This window comes from Lathyrus oleraceus, chromosome 2, assembly GCF_024323335.1.
Source record: "Lathyrus oleraceus cultivar Zhongwan6 chromosome 2, CAAS_Psat_ZW6_1.0, whole genome shotgun sequence".
Taxonomy (NCBI): Eukaryota; Viridiplantae; Streptophyta; class Magnoliopsida; order Fabales; family Fabaceae; genus Lathyrus; species Lathyrus oleraceus.
The window spans coordinates 118,402,114-118,424,142 of NC_066580.1; the positions used below are offsets into that span (position 1 = coordinate 118,402,114).

General features: G+C 41.9%; 1 pseudogene; it reads right to left on the reverse strand.

The window, feature by feature from the left end:
• Positions 1-13,404: 13,404 nt before the first annotated feature.
• On the reverse strand, positions 13,405-14,663 carry LOC127122184 (uncharacterized; annotated as a pseudogene).
• Positions 14,664-22,029: the final 7,366 nt, after the last annotated feature.

Here is a 22,029-nt window from a genome sequence, read left to right on the forward strand (position 1 = left end):
GTCCAGGTGCGGATGTTAGAGCTCTCAAGCTGATAATACCATTCCAACTGTGTGCCAGATAGACTCTCTTGGAAGAAATGGATCCATAGCTTCCTATCAGTGGTATACGGCTGAATCTTTCTCACATAAGCTCTCAGATGCATCTGAGGACAAGACGCACCATCGTACTTAGTGAAAGTGGGGATCTTGAATTTGCGAGAAATGACCATATCAGAGACCAGACCTAAGCTTTCGAAATCCAGGTCGGGCGCCTTCTGACCCTCCATAGCTAGCATACGTTCTTCCAGTAACTTGTACTTGCCATCTCTTGGAGAGTACTGTTCATTCTCATAATCTTCATCGTCGTCCTCATGGTTAAAGAGATCAACATTCTCCTCTTCTGAATCATTCTCTGTCTCCTCTTCTTAATCTTTCGGAAGTCTAATCTTGACTCCTGCAGCCTGTCCTTTAAGCATTCTTCCCGGGTTAATGTAACTCACAGGTTCCTTGTCTTTCTTCTTCTCGAGCAAGAGAGCCTTCAGTTCTTCCTGCCCCTTGGATAAGTTCAGCATCATCTCCTGGAATTGAGCATTTTGAGCCTGGAGATCTTTGACAGTTTGTTCGAGGGCCATTTTTCTGTTTAGAAGGAAGACCGTAAGAACATCGATCTTTTAGAATACCTGTCATGCAATGTTATGTTATGCTATGCAATGTATGAAATGTTTTCAAGGACTTTTGGAATTTAACTTTGCGTAAACCACCAAAAAGAGAGGAACTTTTTATTAATAATTTCTTTAATCAGTGTTCATTACAAAAAGGAAATAATAAAATACAATGAAAGCTCAAGTCTCCCAGGGACGGCTTCTTTTTGGGCGAAGATATGCATTGAGTCTTCGTTCCTCATTAAGCTGGCTGGTGAGTTCTAACACTTTCTTCCTTTCAGCGCAGAACTGGGCTTCAAAAGTATCCCTTTCCTCTCTCAACTGGATCCAGGAACTCTTTAATTCTTCAACATCGGTAGGCATATCTGGATAAGGAATGATCTGAGGAGTACCTCCTTCAACTTCTGGTTCGACAATCAGATGTCCGATTGCAAGATATGGCATGGTAAATTCACGAGCTCTTGCGCGTACCCATCTGAGATAAGGTTCCATAGGAATAGAGTTTTTCTGTCCTAAAGCGCTTCTTTTCACCATGCCCCAGGCTCGTACAAATCTTTGACGGAGACCTTGGGAATCGTTGTCATAGTCAAACACAGTGCCTTGAATAATTATTTCATGTGGACCATCTCTTCGAGCATAACCAAACTGGCGTAGGGATAAAGCTGGGTTATAAGTAATACCTCCTCTTATCCCCATGAGTGGTACATTAGAGAATTCTCCACAACGGTCAATGATGATAACATTTTCTTTAAGATGAGAACACCAACGGATGTCTGAATGGGAGAGCGACATTATCCTTTGAGACCATTTCAAATTCTGCTCATTCTTCAAGACTGATTGAGGAAGGTGCGAAATAAACCACCTAGATAATAAAGGTATGCAACACATGAGAGTCCCTTGCCTTTTCATAGTACGAGTGTGAAGGGAATGCAAAATGTCTCCAAGCAAGGTGGGCACGGGGTTATGAGTGAGAAATATCTTAATAGCATTCATGTCTATGAATTGGTCTGGATTAGGAAACAACACCAAACCATGGATTAGTAATGCTAGAACGTCTTCGAAAGCATGGACATTCATAACTTTTAGGAATTCTCGGGCCTTATATATCAGAAATTTGGCAAGTAAACCCTTAATTCCACTTCTTGTTACCCAATTGGTTTCAATGTCTGACTTTGTCATGTGTAAAGCTGCGGCAACTTCTTCAGACTTCAGAATCTTTTTTAAACCACTGAAAGGCGTTTGATCAAGGATAGGTATCCCAAGCAGCCTGGAGAACTCTTCTAACGTGGGCACCAACTGATAATCCGGGAAGGTGAAGCAATGATGTTTAGGATCGAAGAACTGGAATAGAACTCTCATCATATCTTCCTTGAAACCAGTAGTAACCAAATTGAGGAGGGAACCATGTCTCTTGATGAACTGAGCGTGATCGGGAAGTTCTGACACTAAATCCTTGAGTTGAGGAGAGATGGCTACAAAATTGATCCGGATGGTCTTCCTGGAAGCCATAACCTGTTTAACATAGCAAAGCTAGATCCCTAAGTCCTTGAAATGGTTAGTACAATGTTATGATGTTATGATGTTATGACGTTATGATGTTAAATAAGTAACAAGCACAAACAAGTCACACAACAAGCATTCTTAGGTTTTAAGGCTTGCATGCGTTCCATAGGTAAGTACCCTCCCCACTGAAGTTTGGTTGGTTCAACCTGTCCTAGAATAGTAACCGGGTTCTAGAAGGATCTCAAATCATTGACCTTCCTTTAAGTCCACTTCAGTGCAACACCAAGTGGTTGACCGAAGCTTCCCTAAAGTCCAATCTCAAAGAGTGTAGTATCGAGTCTCAACCAACCCCAGTCGGAACCGAAGTCAGTTATCTCACTACTTTCTAATGGCTAGGACGAGTCAATTAGGGTTCTAAAGGTCTGGTTAATGCTTTGATGACACCACGCGGAAGCCAAATTTTTCCTCAAGTAAACATGAGGAACATCAGGACATCCAAAGTGTCACATTAACCGTAGCCATCATTTTGACCATTCCAGTATACGCCGGATAGTCGCGATGATCTTTTGCTACTTACCTAAGGTACACTAGATCTGGGTGTAGGATCTTTCACTCAAGCATAAAATACCCAAGCAATCCCTCAAAAGTAAATCAGACAATTTAAATAAGTGATCTTGTTTTTAAGGTAACCTCTCTTTTTAGTTACTCCCCAGCAGAGTCGCCAGTTCTGTCATACGGTGAACTGAATTTTGTGTGTTTTTGCTTTGGAAAAGCAAATGTCGCGGATAGCAAGAGTCGCCACCGACTTTTCTTTTATCCAATAAGGAAAGGTGGAAAAGAACAGGAAAGACCTTAATTAGATTTTGGGTTCGGGAGGTAAATTATACAAAGGGAAGGTGTTAGCACCCTTTGTATCCATGGTTATCCATGGGCTCTTAATTGCTGGATCACTTATGTCTGTCTGAAAAAATGTTTGTGAATTGCTTAAAAAATGTTTTGAAAAGAGAGTTTAACTTTGTAATGATTCTTGTACGAATGTATACAAAGTATTTGTCTCGTTTAATTTTGAAAGCGGTTTAGAAAAATGTAACTTGGCAATGATTCTAGTACGAATGTATACCAAGTGGTGGTTTTCTAGTATTTGCAAAGTGTGAGGTATGAAAAATGTTTTAGGTTGTGGGCCAGCAATTAAGAGTTATACCCACCCAAGGTCTTTATGGGCATTTCCTATCCTTATGAGGGTAAAACTGTCCTTACTATTGAGAAGTAAGTAGTCTTATCCCTTTGGATGTAAAGGGACGTCGTAGGGTCATCGTTTGGTCATTGAAGGCAATATTTGTAAGGATACCTTAGCATTCGAAGGGACGATCATCATTTAACCGCAGGCTACAACGACGGAACATCGCGGGACAAAATCATATATTCGAAGGAAACATCCGAGGGACTATGATTTATTTTATAGGGACATGATGATTTAACCGAAGGGTCTTTGCTAAGTGTATCCCCACGTTCGCGGGACATGACCATAATACCGTAATATCGTAAGGCAACAGAGAGAGGTCCAAGATCACATATTCAAAGGCAATGTTTTACAATCAATTAGGCGATTAGGGTGAATCCCCCACATTATACTCAATTAGGTAATTAGGTCCACATTAAAATCAATTAAATAAATAGGATGAATCTCCACATTAAAATCAATTAGGTAATTAGGATGAATCTCCACATTAAAATCAATTAGGTAATTAAGATGAATCTCCACATGGGTATCCCACAAATAAAGTGGAATACCTAACAAGCTACCTTCTCCGGAAGCATGTGAGCCCTTACAAAACTCAGCAAACGGGTCAGAATACCAAATCAGGGTGCAATCGAGAATTGCACCAAACAAAAGGAACACAGCGGTAGGACAGAATAGAACAGAATAGAAAAATCATAGAATAAAACAGATCCGATAAACATAGAACAGAACAGAAAAATCAGCGACTGTCACGTTCGCTGCTGCCTCGCCTAGCGAAGGCTTAGCGAACGCTCGCTACATGCTCGCTTAGCGATGGGCTAGCGAGCGGCTGCGGGTTTTGGTTTTGATAACAATACAATTTCAGCAAGCTGCACACCCTATGGCATTCAATTACAGAAATAACATGGTCAAACATTCAGGATATTCAGGCATACTTAAACTCACATGCAAAATCTAATTACATATCCAAAAATTCAATCATGATGCATTATGTATTGGAAGCATAAAACAGTAGTGATGCGCAAACCTGTTTGCAATTGAATTGCAACGTTGAAATGGTATATCACTTTTGGTATCGGATTGAGTTGGGCGGAGGTAACCTTTGTGCAAATGAATTGCCTTCAGGGTTTCCTTTAGGGTTGCTCTGAATTCTCTTGGTTAACCTCCAAGGTTTGATTGCTAGGGTTCCGATTCGTCTCCTTCTGTTGTCCCTCTTTCTGACTGGAATGTTGGTATTTATACTGGTTTGTTGTGACCTAATGGGCTCAGAATGAAGCCCAGAATTTTCTGGTATTCGCAAGCTTCGCTAGGCGAGTGGCGTAGCGAAGGGTTCGCTAGGCGAAGGAGTTGCTCGCCTAGCGAGCATGCCAGTTTGGGCCATTTTCTGGATTTGGCCATCTGTGAGCTGGGTCTTGGTTCCTTTAAGGTCAATGCCTTGGAAAATAAGTTGGGGTGCCTTAAAACTGTCTTGCAAAATTAACGGGTAAATTTTGGGGTATGACAGTATATCCAAAAGAAACTCCTACTTCTAGACTCGAAGTGGTTGACTAGGGATTAACTCCTTATCTCTCTAGTGTTTGGGGATTTGAAACAATGCATGTACATCATCGGTAGGATTTTATCCAAAAGCATACAGTCAACAATTATGGGTATTTTGTTTTCGTCATCCTCCCTTCAATATTGGCTAAAATAACAATTTGTTAAGTGAATGAGAGTAATATTTTTTATATCAATGGAAAAGATGAGTGAAGACGAAAGGATTCGTTCAAAACATGCATAACCGTTTCATTAATATTACCATTAAAGGAAACCAACAATGCTTGAAAGCAGATAAATACTTTAACATGCAAAGAACAAAACAAATGAAATGCTAGAAATAGCCAAATGATTGCCAGTGCAGAGGAAGTTCTCTCGTGTATGGCTCACTATTGGGTTAGCCTCCTTCAGAGTAGTGGTAGCTCTGTTGATCGAGACTAGCATGATAATCATCTTCAGACCTATTTTCGGAAATCTCTTCCACCGTTTGGACTGATGGACCCGCATAGCTAGGCGAAGAAGTATTGTTGACTTGTAAGCTTCGAGGCGCAAAGGAGAACATCTTGGAATCAAGCAGGGTTTGTACCTTACTCTTGAACACTTTGCAGTCTTCAATTGAATGCCCTTGTGCCCCAGCATGGAAGTTACATCTAGCATTGGCGTCAAATCCTGGTGGATATGGAGGACTTACTAGTTTTAGCTCCTTTGGCACTATCAGTCCTCTCTCAATTAAATACGGAAGTACTTGACTATATGGAATTGGAAGCAGATCAATGTGTCTCTCTGGCTTTCTTGGCCTTGGTTGAGCATGTTGACACTGTCGATGTGGAACATCATGCCGCTTGTATGGCTGCTGAGGTGGAATCTGTTGTTGATATTGGGGACATCCTTGATTTATGGGATGCTGACCATGTGGAGAGAATGATGTCTGGTGTGAAGCTTGTGGAGCTTCCCAGACTGCATTAATTTCTTCCTCTTCTTCCTTTTGGGAACTGGGAATAGATTCACTATCAACGCTCTGGATATTTAAGGCGCATTGGATTCTTCCACTTTTAAGGCCATGCTCGATGCGTTCTCCAATTGACACCAAATGAGCGAAGTCTGATGCTACACTGCTAATCATCCTTTCGAAGTAAGGGCTTTGTAAGGCATCCCTGAATAATTCCATCAATTCTTTGTCTAAGAGTGGTGGTTCAACGCGAGCCGCTAACTCTCTCCATCTTTGGGCATACCCTCTAAAGGATTCATTACTTTCTTTATATAAGGCTCTCAACTGCATGCAATCGGGAGCCATGTCCAAATTATATTTGTATTGCTTCAAGAAGGCGTTAGCTAGGTCCATCCATGATTGAATACGACTCCTTTCTAACTTTATGTACCAACTCAATGATGCCCCAGTCAAACTGTCCTGAAAACAATGAATCATTAGCTTATCATTATGGGCATGAGAGGTCATTTTGCGGCAAAACATCACCAAATGGTGCTTTGGACAGCTATCCCCTTTGTACTTCTCAAATTCTGGTACTTTAAATTTTGGGGGTATAACTAGGCCAGGTACCAAAGACATGTCTAAAGCATCCAGTCCAAGAGTATCTTTTCCTTCTATGGCCTTAAGTCTTTTCTCTAGCACGCGACATCTTTTAGCAATCTCATTATCTTGTGGTCTTTCAGTGTTAACCCCCAGGCTTGTTCCATGTGAATCTGGCACAGAGAATGAAAAACTGTGATACTCAACAACATCATGATATGAGGAATCTTGAATAATACGATGTTCTTGTACAATAGAGTTACCAACTAGGGTTCACACAAGCTGAGGTTGGGTAAGACCATTTACTGTAGCTAGCATAACATTCTCAACAACTGCAGTTTGCTGAATGTTGTCTTCCTTCTTTGCTAAAACTATCATAGCTTCCACAAGTCGGTCTAGCTGATTTTTCATCGAGTCCACATCTCTCGATGCAATATGACTTTGCTCCAACGTGTCGCATTACGCGAAAAACCGGCGGGAAAACGAAACAACAGAGCCGCCACCGTGCGTTATTTATCCCAAAGGAGGGAAAGGAAACGCTCGAAGTAAACCTGGAAAGGAATGGTCTCGCGACCGGAGATTGATGGGATCGGGAGTCGGTTATGCGAAGGGAAGGTATTAGCACCCCTACGCATCCGTCGTACTCGACGGGATCCACGCTCAGAAAGAATAGAAAGAAGGTTGCTAAAGACTGCTCAAACACTGCACACACGCTGGAAACAAACACAGATGAAAGACGGAAGAAACGGGACTCGGCAGGATGTCGCATCCTAGGCCTACGTAGTATGTCAGAGACAAACATCAGAGTCGACGTAGTTCGGGGGGAAAGCGGAACGTACTCTCTAGGATGTTGCATCCTATGCATACATATCTTCTCTAACCAGAGAAGAATCAGAGCACTCGTAGCTTGGCTAACGCACGCCAAACAAAACCCACACAGGAAACCGACTGCCAATCGCTGGACTTATGTCAGACTCCAACAAGCAAACAAGACACAGGAAACCAACTGCCAATCGCTGGACTTATGTCAGACTCCAAACAAAGAAACAAACACAGGAAACCGACTGCCAATTGCTGGACTTATGTCAGACTCCAAACACACACAAAGGGGGTGAAAAAGCAAAAGGGCGCCCGGAGAGATCAGCTCATCTCCTGCCTACGTATCTAATCTGGTATGAGAATCAGGGCGACGTAGTTCCCCTAAACAGGGAAAGAACTTCTGTCCTAACCAGAGACAAAGGGAGACAACAAGCTACTAGGGAGACTACGACTCGAGCCTAGAAGTTGTCATGCATGCGATCCCTATGTTGAGGTCTCTATCCTAACTTGCACAGGAAGCAAGCTAACCTAAACAGCACAATCAAGCAAATACAAGCACAATAAAGCAAGCACACACACTATATGCAAACAATTGGCTCATACAAGGCTAGGCTGTAGAAACAAGCCAACTGGAATGGGGTGTTTTTAGCTCTTAACCCTAACATTGAGAGTTAGGGTGAAGCAGATGAAATGGGAAGTGAGGGTAAGACCTCACAGCTCTTATCCCTGGCCTGGGAGAGCTTGACTCAAATAGAAAATGCGGGAGTTCAGAATGTAGGAACTCTTCTCCACAGATGACTGACATAACAAGATCTTGGGTTCTTATTCAAAATGCATCAACACATGGTGTGAGCAGGATGAATGACTCAACTGAATAGCAGGAGATGGATTACACATCTCTTTTATTTGCCAATTGCCTCTAAAGAGGTCTTTTCCTGCTTGGCACAAAATTAAACATTCACAAGCATTGCCTCTTAAGGAGGACTTCAGACAAGTGCCTGCCCACATAACAGGACAGGTCTTCCAGACTACATGAAGTCAGAAGAGTTATACCTCAATGGTTAAGCAACCAAGCAAAGCAAAAGCAAGTTCAAAAGAACTCAAAGCAACTTAAGTACCTGTGAAAAATCTAAACCAATCAGTTCAACTGTACAGGCAAACAATCAACAAGCAATAACAAACAGACAGACAATATTCACAATGTGCAAGCCACAAGGCACACTCAAATGAGTTAACATCAACCTACAAAACACACAAGTGTTAGTAATCAAGAGCAAACATCAATGGTCAAATGAGGAAGCATCATCAACTATGGACTTGGATGTTTAAACCTGAAATCAAAACCCACATGTAAGCCACAAACCACTTGGTCAAAGCCTAAGGTCAAAGTTGGAGAAAAAAGTCAAAACAGAACCTCAAATTTAACATGAATCAACCTTATCCAATCAAGAATAAATCTCAGAAAGTACCACATCAAAATCATTAATCATATTCATTTCATGAACAAAACATGGCAAGGTATGCAAATGATGATCACATTGAGACATGAGAAGAAACAAATGCGCATCAAATCAAAAATGACTCAAATAATCTTGGCAAAATTCATGAGTAAACAGGACATATAACATGATCATCACACACAAAATTAGAGGCATTGGACATCATTAGGCATGGCAATCACATAGCATAAGTCAATCAATCACACGTGTGACACAAATTGTCACACCAAATTAGCATAAGCATAAAACAGAGATGAATCATGGTAAAAATCTCAAACCAAAGCCAAAACATCACTCAACATGTCTAGAAATCACACACAAAATTTCAGAAGCATTGGATCATTTTTGAGCATTTTATGATGAATGGAACAAGGCAAGGTCAAACATGCATATACATTCAAACACCCTAGGACAAATCATTTTTTAAGCCAGGCACAACTTGCAATTTAATGATCATAAAAAAGTAGACAGAATGAGGATCATAATGCAAAAAGTTGGAGATCATTTGGTGCATTTTTCATTTTTAAATGATTTTTTGAAGTTCACGAAAAATTTGAAAATGAAACATGAAGCCAAAGTGTGAAATGTGGAGGGAAAGGAAGAAAATGCAAGGCAATTGGAAAAAGTTCTCTCGCCCGGATTCGAACCAAGGGCCTTTTTGAATCACAAACTGTCGCAGCCTGAAAAATAAAGAGGTGCGAAAAAACAACCGGCGAAAGAAAAAGACAGAAGAGTCGCCACCGTGCGTTATTTATCCCAAAGGAGGGAAAGGAAACGCTCGAAGTAAACCTGAAGAGAAGGAAAGGAAAATACAAGGTCTCGCAACCAAATCTTGGGTTCGGGAGTCGATTATGCGAAGGGAAGGTATTAGCACCCCTACGCATCCGTAGTACTCTACGGGATCCACTCTTGTTGTTCTTGTCTAAAGGGTGTGTGTTTATCTAATGTACTATTTACTAAAAGAAAGGGTCAAAGAAATGACTCGCACAGATGTCGCATCCACTGCATACGTATCTCATCTGAATATGAGAATCAGAGTCTTCGTAGCTCGGGTACCTATGGGTTAAAGAGATGTGTGCTCGCTAAGACATCGCGTCTTATGCCTACGTATCTCATCGGGAATGAGAATCAGAGCAAAACGTAGTTCAAACTAACTACGGGAATAAGGGTCTCGATTGCAACTAGGGCAAGAGAAAGGATCGCAACAAGGGCGAAAGCAAACAAGGATTAGTTGTTAGTCGTTAGTCAAACTCGGCAAGACATCGCATCTTGTGCCTACGTATCTCATCTGAACATGAGAATCAGAGTTGCCGTAGTTCGGCTACATAGGGATTGCCATCTGAATATGGACTTACAAAAGGAGGACACCAGTTGTGTCAAAGGAGAGTGGGCGATGTGTTCACGTCCTAGCAGTAGGTGTCGCAGCTCGCTGAATCGAGTCTTAGGCGGTTACCTCTTTGCAATAGGACGGACTACATGCCACGGGATCGGAGACGCTCGGAAAGGTCTAGAAGTGGGGAAGCTCTGCCCTAGAGTTGTCATGCAATATGTACTTAGGTGTTTAGGATTTACAAATGGGAATATCTACCTAACGTTATCATACAAAAGAATATGGGAATCCTACCTATGTTATCATACAAAAGAATATGGGAATCCTACCTATGTTATCATACAAAAGGATATGAGAATCTTACCTATGTTATCATACAAAAGGATATGGGAATCTTACCTATGTTATCATACAAAAGGTTCTATCTAATGGGTGCTACCTAATCGGAATAAGAGTTGACGAGTGGAGCAAGGAGAAGTGTTAGGGATAAGGGTGGATGGCGATGCATGAAGCAATCGACTTACGAGGTTGATGGCGATGCATAAAGCAATCGACTTACAAGGTTGATGGCGATGCATAAAGCAATCGACTTACAAAAGGGTGGATGAATACGTGCTGGTTCTGTTAGGTTTTGAAAAATGATTACTCGACGTTGGATCGAGGTTTTGATCTTGTTTTGAAATGGTTATCGAATGTTCATTTTAATTCTTGTATTAACAGATGAATAAAGAATGAAAGAATAAATATTATACATTTCATGGGAGAGGGATACATTTGTAATGAATGGGGGTTGACAAAAATCATGAAATAATTAAATCGGGCCCAAAAAATAAATAATGCAATGTATGAGTGTAAGTGCAAAGGAACCGGCTCATTGTAAGAAAGCCCAAGAGTAAGCTATGTGAGGTTGATGGCGATGCTTAAAAAGCAATCGACTTACAAGGGTGTGAAAATGGGCTCGATATTAAATCGAGAAAAATATGATTTTTATAAGTTTAAAATGGTTTTGAATGGGTTTTTTTATCAATGAGATTGTGATGATTTATCATGATTGTAACGTAACTCACACATAAAGGCAAATAATTTGTACAAATGAATGAACAAACACAAATATAATAATTCACATAAATCCTAAAAAAAAAAATGAATAATCACATAAGTCATATTAAAAATAAAATAATAAAAAAATGAATAAATGATAGAAACATGTTAGTTAAATGATAAGGCTAGATAATTAAATGTGAGAATTAAAGAAAATATGGAGAAAAAAAATCAAAGTGTTAGAAAACCAAAGCAACATACCCGGGTATTGAACCCACCCCACTCAAGACTATGATACTACCCTTCTCCACCAAACCACTTATAATTAGTTATCATTTAAATAACAACCTAAACATATAAACCCTACTAGATTGGAACAAAAAATAAAAAAGGAAACTAAAATAACAAATAGCAAGGGTCTGTTGGATTACCAAAGAAACCCAGCCGCCTGGCTGTTGGGTTTTTCAATGGGAATATGAATTGAAAAGGTGTAAATACTTATTAACTACTTAGGAAGTTTAAACAAAATCTTTAATGTTTTTTTTTCAAAACTTATTCTGTATAAAAAAAAAGATTAAAGAAAACCAAAACAGAAGACACTTCCGTCTCCGTCTCTCACAATCTCACGGATCCTATCAAACTCCAAAGAATCTTTCTCTCTCAACTCTCATCGTCCTCAACCTTCGCTTATCCCTCACTCTCGGCGTCTCACTAAGAAATCGCTCCAGTACTCAAACTCCCATCTCCCTCACGAAATCGCTCAAACATCATCTCTCAAACCTCTCTCTCGCGTACCCTTCGCTTACCCATCACTCAACAACGTTAAGCAACAAAAACATAAATCCACGGTTTCACAGAGACCTCAAGCAGAAATCTCACCTTCGATGAGACGGCGAATCAAGTGCTTAAATCTTCCGGCTCCTCTCTTCCAATACTGGTTCTTTGGTGTTTGGGATTAGAGTTTGCCTTTGGGATTTTCCGCCTCCAGGTTTTTCGGGTTTAGGATTAGGGTTTTAATTTTTGCTTTTCAAGTTTTCAATTCCGCCTCTCTCCTCCTCTTTACTGAGTCACTCCTCTCCTTTTATCCTCTGCCGTTAGGGTTTCGAATTGGTATCCTTGTGTTCAAAGGAGTAACTCTGTGAAGTCCCTTCGGTGTTCAGAAATTGGATTGGCCTCTTTGATGCTAGATTTGGAACAGGTAATCTGAGTTCAACCTTTCTCCAATTGTTTTTGTCTCTATTCCAATTTGGGATTTTTTTTGGATTCTAACACTTGCCAATTGCTTTTGTGTTACTGCAGTAAAAACATTGAAGATTCCAAAAGCATTTTCGGTTTTTTTTATCACAGCTCTGGTTTTGGGTGGTTTCTTGAACACTACTTTGAGCAACAGCTTTTAATAACAGTCAATGTGAAAGCTGTACACTGCTAGAATTTTGTAGAAGTGCATAAAACCAAAACCCTGCACCTTCAATCTAGAGGCAGTAGTCTTGTTGTGGACGATGGAGAGCGTATCAGCAATCACTACTGCAAGTTAAATTCTCCAAAATCAACAAAACAAAATCTTTAACTTTTTAACTTAACCTGACATTCTGCCTAGTCTTAATCATGCGCTTCAGTGAACCTAACCAGGACTGGCATGATATTGTTTGAATTGTTTTTTTATGATGTTTGTGGTCAGGTTTGAAAGTTATGAACCAGGATTGCAGCAGACTTTCCAATGGCCATTCTTTGGACTTCCAGTAGGAGATCAAGAGGTTGCAGCATGAAGTCACATTCTGACTTGGACAAGTTATTTTCGTAACAAATTGGTTGGCCTTGCTGAACTGTTTTAACTCCTTGGTTATTGCTCTTGATTGTTTGTTGTAGGCCTAGCTTTGGAGGCGTGGGCTATTGCAGGATTATGTTTGGATTGGAAGTCTTTTTTTTTGCATTGCAGATTTTGAAACATTGTTGCTGAACTACCATTGCCTTTACATGTACTTGTTGCATTTGGACTCTGACTTGTTGAATGTGTATGATGAGTGCAGAATTATTGTAGCAGGTTATGGTTGGTGATTCTGATGTTTCGTCCAATGCTTCCACCCAATTTTCCGGAAGATTCAAAGACGGTGTTGATTGCTCAGTTAAGGATGCTTCGCAAGGTTTTGCCCATTGACTCTTCCCGTTTCTTGCTCATTTAAGCCAACTTGGAAGGTGGATTTCGCAGTATAAGGAATAGTGCTTAGGAGCTTCCCTACAAGGATTCTTATTATCAAATGGAGGAGACCCTATCCAGATTGGAGCCTCCATTGCAACGTGCCCGTTTCAGAATGCACCGGCTTCTCAGACGAGTTGTTTACTCCATGTAATGAATTACCAGCAATATATGGAACTGGATCCACTTGCAGTGAACCTTCGCCATCTGCCAATACTATGTCTTTACAGAACATGTTCTCTGAACCAACATAATTTTCTTCATGTTTTTCTGATGTAGTGTGTATCATATGTTCTGCAGGTCCACTCCAATTGTTTCACTTGGGCATGGAATGCCGCTTGATGAATGTTGACGGTTGCATGATAACACTTGCCGTTGGCGACGGTGGTTTTGGTTGGTCTTGCATAGCCATTGCAGTCATAAATGCGGGTGTCTTGGAAATTGATGCAACTGGAGAGTGCAGCTGCTAAGTTTTCCAAATCTTCCCTTGTATGGACAGCACTTAGGGCCACCCGCAGCCTGCATGAGTTAGGAGGCACTGTTGGTGGTCTGATCGCATTCGCGTGGAAGCCAGCTTGTAGTAAATGCCGACTTGCTTGCAGTGCTTTGTCTTCACTGCCAACTTTTAGGGAAATAATGTGACTTGTAACAGGGATTCCCGTAAGCAAATGAAAATCTTTCATCCGGTTCCAAATAGCCTTTCTTCGCCATGTCTCTGATATTGCAACTCTAACAGCGGCATGAACAGCAGAGTACACAACTGATAGAACAGTTGTGACTAATCCCAAAGTAAGAGAGCCAGTGGAAACGACTTTTGAGTGTTTGTGAAGACCATTGCACGCATAATCTCTGGGTTCACTGGCCAGTGCACTATAGCAGAGATAAGTGCAGTATAATGATATTACTGAAGCAGGCAAAATGCTTCCATTTACCGTTGGGTGCAAAGCTACAGAATTGTTCATCAAATCCAACCCATTTGTCATTCCATCCATGAACAAAATCCAACAAGAGCACAACTTGAACGAGAAGAAACAAACCGGAGCCAAACTTTGATATTGTTTCATAAAAGTTGATGAACTCATTCGGATGAAAAACGTAAAGATAACCATAAGACACCAACAGACAATTTTCATCATCCAACCCCCATGATGCAAGCCATCACGGGGATCCTTCTGAGTTTTAACACCGACCATCATAGTAGCCAGAACAGTGAAAAACAGAAAGTTTCCAAAGCCAACACGTAGAACTGCATCTGTCTCAAACCACTCACGGCTCGGAGTTTGTTTAAAGTGATTAATCCAGGGAATTGATTCCATGAGAGGAGCAGCGACTTCACGGTTTTCATTGAATGGTTTTAGGATTTTCTTATTGAAACTTTGTAAATCCATATTTGTAATGAGTATGATTACGAATTGTAATTGTGGAAATTAACAAGGATGCATGTTGTTGTTATGGAATTCTTTTGGAATTGGGATTTGTTTTTTTTTGTTGAATAATTGTTTTGGATTAATGAACTTTGGGTTAATTGGTTAATTGTTATGATTGAATGGATTTGGATGTGAAATGGTTTAAAAAAAGATTTGAAATTTGGTTTTACCATTGGTTTATTTATGACTTAAATGCTTGACTTTGAAAAGAACATGACTTGACTGGTAGTATGTGTTAACATGGCCATGAAATGATGGTATAAGATTAGGATTTGAAAGGGATATTTATGAATCAAGTGGCATGATTGGCAATTGGCTTGTGACACAAGAAGGTTGGTTGTTTGGATGACCAAGACCATATGTGTATTAACAATCACATGAACAAACACCATGACTTTGGACCAAGACCAATCCTCATATAAAACCAAAGCAAGGTTAGGCCAAGCATGCTAAACAAACATAAAAAATTCAGAACCAAAATCGGGGTATGACAGTTGCCCCTATTTAAGCGTCTTCAACTAGAGAATATGAAGCAAAGCGTTCTTCATATGATCATAGTGGGAGATGATTAAATACTAAGAAGACCCGGATTTTGATCCTGAATCCCTATGAAATTGTTAACAATGCCTGTCAGAATCGGCAAAGAAACAATCTCAAAAGAAGAATCCGTCTGGTACGGTGAAAATCGGCCTGAGTACCGAAACAGAAAGTTGACCTGGATACCAAAATAAATGGTAACACAGGAATACCCATGGTCTGAATGCCGCAGATTAGTCTGAACACTAAGCATTGGAATATGAGAGTATCAATGTTGGTCTGATCACCGGAAATCTGGTCTAAACACCACTTTGATCTGGAAATCGGAAAACTGGCCTGAATGCCACAAGTACTTCGACTTGATCGTCGGAAACTTCTTCGATCTGAAAATCGAAAAAAAAACTGGCCTGAATGCCACTTCGGTCTGGATACCGGAAAACTGGCCTGAATGCCACAAGTTGCATCGACCTGAATGTCGGAAACTTCTTCGATCTAAAAATCGGAAACTGGCCTGAATGCCACTTCGGTCTGGATACCGGAAACTGGCCTGAATGCCACAAGTACTTCGACCTGATCGTCGGAAACTTCTTCGATCTGAATATCGAAAAAACTGGCCTGAATGCCACTTCGGTCTGGATACTGGAAACTGGCCTGAATGCCACAAGTTGCATCGACCTGAATGTCGGAAACTTCTTCGATCTGAATATCGGAAAAACTGGCCTGAATGCCACTTCGGTCTGAATACCGGAAAAAACTGGCCTGAATGCCACTTCGGTCTGGATACCGGAAAAATTGGCCTGAATGCCACTTCGGTCTGAATACCGGAAAAAATTGGCCTGAATGCCACTTCGGTCTGGATACCAGAAAAACTGGCCTGAATGTCACTTCGGTCTGGATACCGGAAAACTTCACGCCAGTCAGCATCGGCAGAAATAGGGAAAATGATAATTGAGGCGGCACGTGGGCCAACGACCCATGCTGGGGATAATAAGTCATGAACAACCTTCAGTCTGAGCACTGGAAACAAACTTCTGGCTTGTCACTTGGGATGCCGAGAATGTTTTATGCTTACATGCGTATGTTTGAATTTTTCAATGGCGTAATGCTCCATGAGAATGGAAATGCTACGCGATTTGGGAGGATGCAATGCAATATGATTCTACATGCAGGGATGCGAAATGCTGGGGAAAATGCCAAGCTGAAGCAAGGAATCCCGTTGGGGAAATGATCACAATCTTCTGGGCCCTGGCACTATTGTTGGAGATGCACAGCATAATGAACTATGTGGGGAAATAACCGGCCGCGCGGTGTTCTGGCAATGACGAGATACCGAGACTCTGACTGGGGAGAGAATGACGCTGAAAACTTGTTGCTGAGGAAAGTGACAGTGGTTCTGGCAACCATAATCTACGAGAGATGACTCAGCAGGGGGGGCAAACACCGATACGGTACCGAGGTTATGCTTCTAGGAAAGAGATCATCGATCTGGGATTGAAATCCTCGATCTGGCATCGAACTCTGAGGAGCAGCCGCTTCTGCTGGAAAGATACGGTCTGGCACTGTCAACTCCGCTGGGGATATACAGTCTGGCACTGTTAACTCTACTAGGGAGTGTATACAGTCTGGCACTGTTAACTCCGCTGGGGATATACAGTCTGGCACTGTTAACTCTACTAGGGAGTGTATAGTCTGAGACACATGCTTGGGAAGCACCGTAGTGAGAACCTGCTGGGAATCTTAAGGAAATGCCCCGAGTGTACCTGTTCTGAATAGATGATTCAAAATACTTAAAATTTACAGCAATTTTAAATGTTCATTGAGCATGTACCTGTAAAGCTCTTATGTTTCATGATGCAATGTTTATCAAAAATTCGGACGTCATTTTTGCAAACAAAACAGTAAAATGAAAATGAACACAGAGATGTACTGAATAACATGATTTTATTGATTGAATGGCCTCTGAATAGGCATTTACATTAGGAAGCAATCCCTGGAAGAGGTAATTGCACAAAAGATAAAATATAAATTAATCTAATGGCAATGTGAAATGGATTTCTATTGGGTTCCAATTCTGCTATGACTTGCTCGTCTTCAAGATCCTCCAGATGATCAGCCTTCTGAAAAAGGTGATTGGACTGTTTCTATCCTTTGAAAGTTTCCAGTCATCGACATGAGATGAGATTCAGAACTAACTCAGGACGCAGTCATTCGCTTGATCCCTAACTTTTGCCTGGATTGCCCTTTTCGGGTTTTCAATCCACCGGGATACCCATTTTTGCCTAAGTTGCCTTTTCAGGTTTTCAACTTACCGGGTGTACGATCTTTTCATTTTTAATCCTTAACTTTTGCCCAAACCTTTTCATTTTCTTGGTTCGTCAGGATGCCCATTTTTGCCTGGACTGTTCTTTTTACTGTCCAGCGGGTCTATTTTATGCGAAGTATTTTTTAACTGCGTCTGAGTTTACCGGGGAAGTGAAGTCTTCACCATCCATCGTTGCAAGCATTAAGGCCCCACCATCGAAAACCTTGGTGACGATATACGGTCCCTCATAGTTAGGAGTCCACTTGCCCCTGTGATCCGTCTGAGGAGGAAGGATCCTTTTCAACACCAAATCTCCGACTTGGAAACATCGAGGGCGCACTTTCTGGTCAAAGGCTCTCTTCATCCGACTCTGATACAACTGCCCATGACAAATGGCTGCCATTCGCTTCTCTTCTATAAGACTCAACTCATTGAACCTTGTCCGAATCCATTCAGCTTCGTCTAGCTTGACATCCAACAGGACTCTTAGAGAAGGAATCTCCACTTCAACAGGTAGGACTGCTTCCATACCATACACCAGGGAGTAAGGGGTTGCCCCGGTCGATGTACGTACTGAAGTGCGGTACCCATGCAAGGCGAAGGGTAGCATCTCATGCCAATCTCTGTACGTAACGACCATCTTCTGCACAATCTTCTTTATGTTCTTATTTGCTGCCTCAACAGCACCGTTCATCTTAGGACGATAGGGGGAAGAATTGTGATGCTGAATGTTGAAGTTCTGGCACAACTCCTTCATCATTTTGTTATTGAGATTGGAACCATTATCAGTAATGATTCTCTCGGGAATCCCATAGAGACAAATGATTTCCTTCTTAATGAAACGGGCAACCACATGTCTGGTGACATTCGCAGACGATGCTGCTTCGACCCACTTGGTGAAATAGTCGATGGCAACAAGGATGAAGCGATGCCCATTGGAAGCAGTCGGCTCAATCTTTCCAATCATGTCAATGCCCCACATTGCAAACGGCCACGGCGAAGACATCACATTCAGAGGATTCGGCGGTACATGCACCTTATCAGCATAAATTTGGCATTTATGACACTTCCGAGCATACTTGAAACAATCTGATTCCATGGTCATCCAATAATAACCCGCTCTCAACAATTTCTTAGCCATTGCATGTCCGCCGGCGTGAGTACCGAAGGAGCCCTCATGAACTTCCTGCATTAACATGTCCGCCTCGTGTTTGTCCACGCATCTGAGCAAAACCATGTCGAAGTTCCTCTTATACAGCACATCGTCTTTGTTCAAGAAGAAACTGCCTGCCAATCTTCTCAAAGTTTTTCTGTCATTGTTGGATGCCCCTGCAGGGTACTCTTGATTCTTCAGAAAGCACTTGATATCGTGATACCAGGGCTTGTCATCAATCATTAGTTCAGCGGCAAACACATACGCGGCCCTATCAAGGCGCATAACATCGATCCTAGGAGCATGGTTCCACCGAACCACCTTGATCATGGAGGATAGAGTAGCAAGAGCATCTGCCATCTGGTTCTCATCACGAGGTATATGATACAACTTTACTGTTGTGAAGAAAGTCAACAGTCTTCTCGTGTAGACTCTGTAGGGGACCAGAGTGGGCTGGAGAGTATTCCAATCACCATTCACTTGATTGATCACTAGAGCTGAATCTCCGAAGATGTCCAGAGTCTTGATTCTCAAATCAATGGCTTGCTCAATACCCAAGATACAGGCCTCGTACTCAGCTTCATTATTGGTGCACTCGAAAGTCAGACGAGCGGTGAAAGGCATGTGGGCACCTTTCGGAGTAGTAATGACAGCGCCAATTCCACTTCCTTTGGCGTTGACGGCCCCATCAAACGTTAAAATCCACTTTTCATCTGGATCAGGTCCCTCCCCAACAACTGGCTCTTCACAGTCTTTCATCTTGAGGAACATGATGTCTTCATCTGGAAAATCAAACTTCATCGGCTCATAGTCTTCAATCGGTTGTTGAGCAAGATAGTCTGACAGAATACTCCCTTTGATGGCTTTCTGGGATGTATACTGGATGTCATACTCTGTCAATACCATTTGCCAACGAGCAACCCTTCCGGCGAGAGCTGGCTTCTCGAATATATACTTGACTGGATCCATCTTGGAGATCAGTAAGGTTGTGTGAGTCAGCATGTATTGTCTCAATCGCTTAGCAGCCCATGCAAGTGCACAACATGTCTTTTCAAGCATTGAGTATCTCGACTCGCAGTCTGTGAATTTTTTACTCAGGTAGTAGATGGCATGCTCTTTTCTACCTGTCTCGTCGTGTTGACCGAGGACACAACCCATGGAATTGTCGAGTACTGTCAAGTACATAATCAGCGGTCTCCCTGGGACTGGAGGCATGAGGATAGGGGGATTTTGAAAATACTCTTTTATCTTTTCAAAAGCCCTTTGACAATCGTCATTCCACCTGATAGTCTGATCTTTCCTCAGCAATTTGAAAATTGGCTCACACGTGGCTGTTAGGTGAGAGATGAACCTTGCAATGTAGTTCAACCTCCCTAAGAAACCACGGACTTGCTTCTCTGTTCTTGGCTCAGGCATTTCCTGTATTGCTTTTACCTTGTCAGGATCCACCTCAATCCCTTTTCCGCTAACAATAAAACCCAGCAATTTTCCAGATCTCACCCCAAAAGTACACTTGTTCGGATTAAGCCTCAGCTTGAATTTCCTTAAACGCTCAAACAGCTTCTGCAGATTCACCAGATGTTCTTCTTCTGTCTGAGATTTGGCAATCATATCGTCCACATAAACCTCGATTTCATGATGAATCATATCATAGAATAGAGTCACCATAGCTCGTTGATATGTTGCCCCAGCGTTTTTCAGACCAAACGGCATCACCTTGTAGCAGAAGGTGCCCCATGGGGTTATGAAAGTTGTCTTCTCCATGTCTTCTGGTGCCATCTTGATTTGGTTATAGCCAGAAAAGCCATCCATGAAGGAGAATACCGAGAACTGAGCTGTGTTATCCACCAAAACGTCGATGTGAGGTAATGGGAAATCATCCTTTGGACTGGCTCTGTTAAGATCCCGGTAGTCGACACACATCCGTACCTTTCCATCCTTCTTAGGTACTGGAACAATATTTGTGACCCATGGCGGATAATTGGTAACCGCTAGGAACCCTGCATTCAACTGTTTCTGCACTTCTTCCTTTATCTTGACAGCCATCTCTGGTCTTGTTCTTCTGAGCTTCTGCTTGACCGGAGGACAACCTTCTTTGAGAGGCAAACGGTGTACCACAATATCTGTGTCAAGCCCTGGCATATCCTGATAAGACCACGCGAAGATGTCAACATATTCTTGCAGCAATTCAATCAACCCCTTCTTCACATCATCTTCCAAAGCAGCCCCTATCTTGATTTCTTTCTTGACGTCCTCGGTGCCAAGATTAATCACTTCAGTAGACTCTTGATGCGGTTGAATGACCCTTTCCTCCTGTTTTAATAGCCTGGCAAGTTCTTCAGGGAGTTCACAGTCTTCATCACCCTCTTCTTCAGCTTGGAAGATTGGGTTTTCGAAGTCGAAGCGAGCCATAGCAGAATCGTTATCAATAGGATCCAGTGATGTGCATCTGCATGAGTGATGGTATGTGCTTATGAGTGTGAACAGTGAGTGAAAACTAAACAAAACATTGCCAAATATTTTTATTCTTTTGAAATTTTGAAAAACTGCAAAAATAGAAAGACAGTGAACAAAATATTTGAATGCAAAAGATGTCCTTCATTTATGATAAACAATGCAGGTATTCACATAGATGAGCCCTACAATGAGTCATTACGCCCTGGGCGGAACGTAAGACTTGGACATGCATGAATAAAAAAAGAAAAATTACTCCTCTAGAAGAGTGACTTGGACAATTTCCTCGGACGACCAATTGTTGATGACTTCACCAGGGATCCTCAGACGCACCCAGTTGTCGATGTCGCAATCACTATCTCCATCTTCATCGTTGATCGCAGAGATCTGGCCATATTGGATGACGCCAGCACTGGAGAAAGTAATTGGCCCCTGACGAGTCTGAAGTGCTGAAGTTGTAGAAGTCAGCGCTGGTTGATACCCAATCCCAAACTTGTCGTCTTTCATTGGTAACTCCAACAAACGCCCCCAACCAGGAGCAACACCTGAACCCACCAAGGCCTGCGTCTGCTTGAAGGATGAGATAGAGGCTCCTGCTTTAGCCCCTTCCACCGGAGCTGCGTCCTTAATCTGAACTGACTCAAAGGCCTGACAGAGAGTCTCATGAATTTCACCTTCTACCTCTACGTACTTGAAGGTAGACAGGTTACTTACCAGTATGTCCTCCTCACCACAGACGGTGACAATTCTTCCATTGACTGGGAACTTGATCTTCTGATGCAGTGTTGAGGAGACTGCCCCAGCATTATGGATCCAAGGACGACC